The sequence below is a fragment of the Garra rufa genome, chromosome 21, assembly GCF_049309525.1.
Source record: "Garra rufa chromosome 21, GarRuf1.0, whole genome shotgun sequence".
Classification (NCBI taxonomy): Eukaryota; Metazoa; Chordata; class Actinopteri; order Cypriniformes; family Cyprinidae; genus Garra; species Garra rufa.
The window spans coordinates 18,345,063-18,351,062 of record NC_133381.1 but is presented as its reverse complement, the minus strand read 5'-3'; the positions used below and the strand labels follow the sequence as shown (position 1 = coordinate 18,351,062).

At 37.5% G+C, this 6,000-nt stretch overlaps 1 protein-coding gene across 5 annotated transcripts in view; it reads right to left on the bottom strand.

Annotated features, from left to right (window-relative positions):
- Positions 1-6,000, bottom strand: part of ltbp1 (latent transforming growth factor beta binding protein 1) — a 117,320-nt gene that overhangs the window by 62,769 nt on the left and 48,551 nt on the right. The gene's annotated exons all lie outside the window — the stretch shown is intronic.

Below are 6,000 nucleotides of genomic sequence, written 5' to 3'. Positions count from 1 at the left end.
CGATTGAATATCATTGACAAGCTGTTGTGAGCATCGGCTAACTGACCCCAGATTTCGGACAGCAGTGGACAAGACGAGATGAGATATGCAAGGTACGTTTACACTCGGTATCATGATTCAATACACTTTAGGTCAAAATCACACCGGAGTTCTCCTTTAAGTAAGATCTTTAGGTTTTTTTGCAAAATAAATATGTTGAGAATGCATAATACTCTCCCATGTCTCTTTTGATAAGGATACCTACAATTTACTTATTATATTATAAAAATATTAACTTTATTCACATACTAAAGGGACAGGACAGGCTACTCCTCCCAAAATGTACCAAAAAAAAAGTAATACCGTGATATTATACTGTCACCGTTCAAAAGATGAAAAATACTGTGATATTAATTCGCCCACCCCTAATGTATATATGTATATATAGAGAGAGAGACCGACATATTACTGATGATATATGACAACTACAGAGGTTCTCACACATACACATAAGCAAACACACTGAGTTTCAGATGAGCTGACAGTCCGGAGCAGCTCTAATGAGAGGCCTGGCAGGACAGTCTCGACTAGAGCAAACTGTAGTTGTTTTCATATCTCTGGTGGAATAAATATTATGAAAACTAAGTGCAAATGAAAAAAAAAAAAAAAAATACAAGAAAACAAACAACAAAATGCAGTATACATACATAACAAAATATTTCCTAAATGTATGACTGTGCCAAACAACTCTACAGTTGGCTTTATTACATAATCCAAATGTTCACAATTAATATTTTTTACTTTATATTTCACGTCAACCAACCCAAAAGCAAGTGTGCTAACTATCCTTACTCATAAATGACTTTAGCCAGGCGGCATAGTGTTTCACTTCTTTTAAAGTAAAAGTCAACAATCTGAATATGGGCCTTGAAAATCAAAATTCCAAAAGACAATTTAATTGAGAACTACAATCTGAAATCATATTAAGATAACTTTAATACTTCTTGAGTTACAAGCACGCAAACTTTAGAAAAATAATATTTATAGCATTCAGACAGGACTGTTCAATGCAGTTGTTTTGACTGAAGGAAACGAGATTCATTTCTAGTTTCAACATTATTTGGTCTTCATACATTCCTCTTTAAAAGAAAAGAAGTATCAATTTAATGCAGAGTGACCACATTTGTTTTTTTAACCACTGAAAATGTCAATTCAATAGTTTATTCCTGGGGCCATATTTAAATTCCAACATCTCTGGAACCGAACCATATAGGGCCTTAACAACGAACATGCCAACGGGAAAGTTTGTTAAGACCTAATATCTAAAAGGGCATTAAGATATCTTTAATAGTTCTTGAGTTACAGGCATGCAAACGTTGGAGAAAAAACTTAGACAGTGCCTTTTCCCCATTTTTGAATGATCACCATTGGCACATAATGTAACAAAGGTTGCTAAAGTCAACAGATTTTACAAACAAACCTACCAATCTCTGCAAAAATAACATAATGACGCTGCCATCTTTCTTAAAGGTCCCATATTGTACACATTTCTGGAGGTTTATTTTAGTTGTTGATGTCCTTAAGAATATATATTTGCGGTATAAGTGCCAAAATCCATCTCAATATATTTTCACAGCTCCTTTTTTAGGAGCTCTGTCAAAAACCGTTCGATTTTGGCCCATCTAATTAATATTCATGAGCCTCTCTTCTGATTGGCCTGTTGTTTTCTGAGTGACGCACAGCCAGGCCAACCACAGGTAACTACGGTCATGTATGCTTTAGCCGAGCCCAGAGCCATAGAGAGAGCCTAGCCTGCTGATACTCAACAGGATATTTCAGAATGATCATTAATGTTTTTTCTTTTTCAAACACCGAATGCAGTAAGCTACATAACTGTTGCTTTAGTAAAGCCCCTTTCACAATGTGCGCTGATTCTGGAAAATTACGGGAACGAGCGCTGTGTGAACAAAAGCCAGAACCATAAAGGCAGTGTTGTAGTGATGATGCACGTTATCATGCGACTCTTCACAACGAAAAAATCCGTGCAAAGTGGAATGATGCGGCGATCGGGCAGAGCCAGCTCCGCACTATCAGCACTGAAGCACAGTTTGTTCAGGTTAGTTTCAGTTTAGTGAAATGTACGGGTCGCATTACATCTCACATCCAAACGTCACGTCTTTATGGGTTGTGTGTAAAGCACGCACAGATTCCGGAAAACAACTGTGAATGAACCAAATCAAACAATTCCGGAACAAATCATGGGAAGCATTATCAGTGTATTTACCGGAATCGCTGTGTGAAAGAGGCTGAAGTTGACGTGCCACTGGTCTCTTATATTCACGTTGTTCTGAAGCCTGTGCAGTGATGTAGTTTCGGCATCTATGGACTGAACAGGGTTTTCTCAACTTGTTTTTGTGTTGTTGTTGCTTAGCAATGGCATGGACACGATATTGTCTGGGTTTGACAAAAGGAGGGTGGGACGGTGGTCGGTGCTGGGGTGGTGACTGAAGGCGGTGACTGAGTAGATCGGACGTCACATCTGTACGGAAGTCACAGCGGCTCGTGAAAATTAACAGCTACTTTAAGCAGGCTGTGTGCAGTTTACTGTGGATTGACTGTTTTGAAACTCATATGGTAGAGTTACATAGCCCCTAGACCTCAGTTATCATGAAAAAAGCCAGGAAATTTCGATTTTGACAATATGGGACCTTTAAGTCATTTTACCCTGCTGTAATTTGGCTCTGAATATCAGGAAAAAATTGTCATTTTAAACCCCCCTCTATAAAAGAGTGGATTTCTTAGTAAATATTCATCCTAGACATTTCATATTTTGGCTTTCTTCTTCATTTAGGTATTTTTTCCACCAGAAAAATTTGAGTCGGGCATCTCAGGTTGAGTTGACATGTCTTTACTGTCAATTTTGATCAACTTGCTGAATAAAAGTATTAATTTTTAAAAAATCACCCTCACCCCATACTTTTGAATGTTAGTGTATGATACCTCAAAACACACACACACACACACACACACACACACACACACACACACACACACACACACACACACATACATCAGTCTTAAAGACCTCACCCAAGAGTCCTTCATCCACATTGATTCTATAATATAATACAACGAATCAAAAAAAAATCTAGCAAGACTTTCTGATAACATGTAAATGAACTCAAACCAGAACTCACACAGAATGTTCAGGGACACACACCCCCATTAAAACTATTTCAAAACTGGCAAATGACTTTCACACAAGCGAGAACACAAAAGCAAGCCATTAGAGCTTTATGCAATTGTGATGTCATTAGCCCACCTGGAATACCACCATTTCACTTGACAAAAACGAGCCACCCACGGCCCTTAAACAGACCGAGTAACATTTTCCAGTAAACCCCAATGCCTCTGCTAGTACAGACAGGTTCAGTGGAAGCTCCATGGGGATTACTGTCAAAACACCCAACACAACCGCATCCAACTACGTGTTCGGGTGAAACATATACACATAAATAGTCGCTGGGGATGAACATTTAGCTTCAGTTGGACTACATTAGCAATTTTCAGAGGGGCAGCAATACATTCCCATCTCCAGTACAATCATAATAAAGGAGCGTCAGCTACATATCGATCAGCTGTGATAATGCTTTAGTATTTCTATGAGATGGTCTATTGATCTATGTGACAGTCAAACCTAGAGTTGATCAATACTTCACAGGTTTGTATGACAGTCCCTGTGTGCATGGAGTACTGATAAAAAAAATTACAATGACACAATGTCATTTTGACCATTTGATACTTGACCCGTTTGACAATATATGCGTGCATAGTTTTAAGGTTAATGTAGTGTTATGAAGCATAAAAGTTTATGCAACGATGTGCAAGACTCAATGTTTTTAACACATTTAACAAATTTGGCATTAAAACATTCACAGAGAAATTGAATTTGACATTAAAAAAAAGACTTATGTAATATAGCTGCTGAAAATTAAAAAAGCAGTAAAGCACATTTGACAGTGTATGACAGCCAGAATCTTGTCCATGTTACTATAAAATATACCATTCTGTGAAGAATTTAAATGGGTCTGATACGTTGTGTGATCTGCACTGATTCACACATATAAAACCAGAGACTTCATTCGCCCTAACAGAATACATATTTACACTGTCTGGATCGTTCCCTATCCCCTATATAGTGCATTACGTGCCATTCACCTTACAGAAAATATTAATTCTGTAATTCTGTGAACAAGTTACTGATGTCAGCCACAGCTTCAGCGTCTATTTTTAATGTAGGGGGAGGAACGCTCCGGATTCTAGAAAGTATTTAATTGGACAGAAAGTTTGATGAGAATCTAAAGTGCAGGGTGATCGTTAATCCAAATTGGCTTAAGTTAGAGACTGTAGGTTTTGAATGCGTCTATCTAGTAAATGCAAACTTTGTTACTGTTTTGAAACATACTAGCTCATAGATAACCTTAAGGCTAACATATTCATTCTAAATGCCTAAAAACTTCAATTTTGATTTCATGGGGACTTTAATTATTGCACATTTGCTCTTAGATCAGTCAAATTACCAAATCTATTGACAACTCTAGTTTAATTTATCATCTGCCTGAGGTTGTTTATTTGTTGTTTAAGATATCGATTTAGCATAAACACTAAGGTGTGCAAGGTTGGTTCAGAGTACCGAAGCCAAAATCTTGGTATTGATCCAACTTTAATGTGTGTGTGTCTCTCCAATCTCCACGGTTCTGGAACTCGGCCTGGGATCTCTCCTCCCAGTTGCGTCTGGATCAGAGCTGACAGAACGCTCTGTGTTCCTTATAAGGTCGCACACACTCACCCACTCCAGACGTTCACCTCATTCAGACAAACAGCTTGCCGGAGAGAATGACATCTTAGCACCACGCACAACCTCTGCTTATTCTGAGACTATCTGTCTGAACACTTACTCCTCTTAGCTTTCCTGACCCTCCCTATGGAATACAATTTCAGCCGCTCAACCTGCCGGATACTGATTACAAAACCCACTGGTGAAAACAACCCCTAGCTGAATGCTACCCTTGTGTCCACAAAGTAATTGGATTCAGAAGTAACCCTTATGTAACAACTATGTGTATAAATTGTGTCTGTTGCTTCATTCTTGACCCTAATGCAAGTCACAAAGTAACTACTTGCTACCGTCCTCTAATACAGAACCTTAAAGAGCACTGGACTTTTTGATTTTACTTTTTTTTGTCCTGTACTCCCAAAACCCCATTGCTGCCCCACTTGCTCATAATTTACGTTATTATACAGAATTAATATTAAAACAAATATGTGACCCTGGACCATAAAACCAGTCTTAAGTAGCACAGGTATATTTGTAGCAATAGCCAAAAATACATTGTATGCGTCAAAATTATTGATTTTTCTTTCATGACAAAAAAATAATTCGGATATTAAGTAAAGATCATGTTCCATGATGATATTTTGTACATTTCCTACCATAAATATATCAAAACCTAATTTTGAACATTTTTTTTGCACCCATAGATTCCAGATTTTAAAATAGTTGTATCACGGCCAAATATCGTCCTATCCTAACAAACCATATACCAAAGAAAAGCTTATTGATGAAAAAAATTGACTCTTATGGATGGTTTTTATGGTCCAGGGTCACATATTTCAATGAAGTAGGTATAAAAAAAGCTTACCAAGTAGCTTTCATGGTCTATAAGACGACACCAGAGTTTGTCTTTCATAAGTTTTGACAGTTATGGGGCAATCAAACTTTCTCTGAGAGAAATGCTAAATTTAGATGGGATGTTTCACAGCTGTAATTTGCATATTGTATATTGGAATTATACAGATGCTCAAAAAGTAAAAATACATCATAATCCGTGCACATATTAGTGAGAAGTTAACAAAAAAAAGTAACAAAGACCCTACCAGAGCCAAACAAAATTCTTTCCAAATGCCAGAATTGGGAATCACTGGATTACGCAACTAAGAAGCGTGTAAAGGATCCAGACT